This window comes from Physeter macrocephalus, chromosome 19 (genome assembly GCF_002837175.3).
Source record: "Physeter macrocephalus isolate SW-GA chromosome 19, ASM283717v5, whole genome shotgun sequence".
NCBI classification, from domain to species: Eukaryota; Metazoa; Chordata; class Mammalia; order Artiodactyla; family Physeteridae; genus Physeter; species Physeter macrocephalus.
The window spans coordinates 3,521-4,852 of NC_041232.1; positions in this window are offsets into that span (position 1 = coordinate 3,521).

Below are 1,332 nucleotides of genomic sequence, written 5' to 3' on the forward strand. Positions count from 1 at the left end.
GAGGCCATGTGCCAGGCCCTCCGCTGGGTCGGTTCAGCCCCGGACTCCCTCGCTGGGCCACTCTAATTCTGGTAGGAGAGCCGTGTGGGGACCACTGGCCAGGCATAGTCCCCTTGCAGCTGCCACGCTGGCCACAGGCTGGGTGGTGACCCTGGAGAGGAGCTGTGGCCGTCCTCCCAGTCCACAGCTCTTCTTCACTGGCTCTGACCAATGTTTACTGCTTGGGACTTGAAGTTCAGAAAGATTCCTTATTAACTGGGTGACCCTGAGAAACCACTCTGAGCCTCAGTTTTCTCACCTGAGAAATGGGGTAATGCTTTCCTTGTAAGGTTGTGACGAAATTAGTTAATATATTTAAAAAGCCAGCACAGGGCTTCCCTGGTGGCGCAGTGGTTAAGAATCCACCTGCCAATACAGGGGACACGGGTTTGAGCCCTGGTCCGGGAAGATCCCAGATGCCGTGGAGCAGCTAAGCCCGTGCGCCACAACTACTGAGCCTGTGCTCTAGAGCCGAGAGCCATAACTACTGAGCCTGTGCGCCACAACCACTGAAGCCCACACACCTAGAGACCGTGCTCCATAACAAGAGAAGCCACAGCAATGAGAAGCCCGCGCACCGCAATGAAGAGGAGCCCCAGCTCGCCGCAACTAGAGAAAGCCCATGCGCAGCAACAAAGACGCAATGCAGCCAAAAATAAAAATAAATAAATAAATTTATAAAAATCCAGCACGTTGCTGGCTGTGGCAGGTGTTCGGATGCCTGCAGTCACGAGGCACAAGCCTGATGCCGGCTAAATATGCGTCACACCAAATTCTTGCTGACAATCTAGGTAAAGAGGTTGTGACACCAATTCTAGCATGTAAGGATGGGGGAGGGGCTTCCCACACAGCACCAAGCATTTCTCAGTCGCTGGCAGGGTGTCCAGGGAAGGCAGATTCTTTACCACTGGACCACCAGGGAAGTCCCTGAACTCAGTTCTGACACCATCTACCCAGAGATGGCATCAGATTCCACAGGGTGAGGGCTCAGCCCCATAAGACTGTCCCCCGCCCGCCCCCCGCACTTCAGATGCCAGTCGCAAGTCCAGGTTGTCACCTTTGTCCATAAGGAAAGTCCAGTCTAGTTGGAGAAATAAAGCATAGATAAATAAATGACTGTGTGTGATATATATATATATATATATATATGCATATGTATATAGACGCAGGTGTGTGTATATATTGCTGGAGTCCAGCTCCTGCAGGTCCAGGAATACCCGAGGTATGGACAGCGTCGGCGAGGGGAGGTTAAATAAATCAATAACACTGTGTATGTACAAGCATGATCTCTCT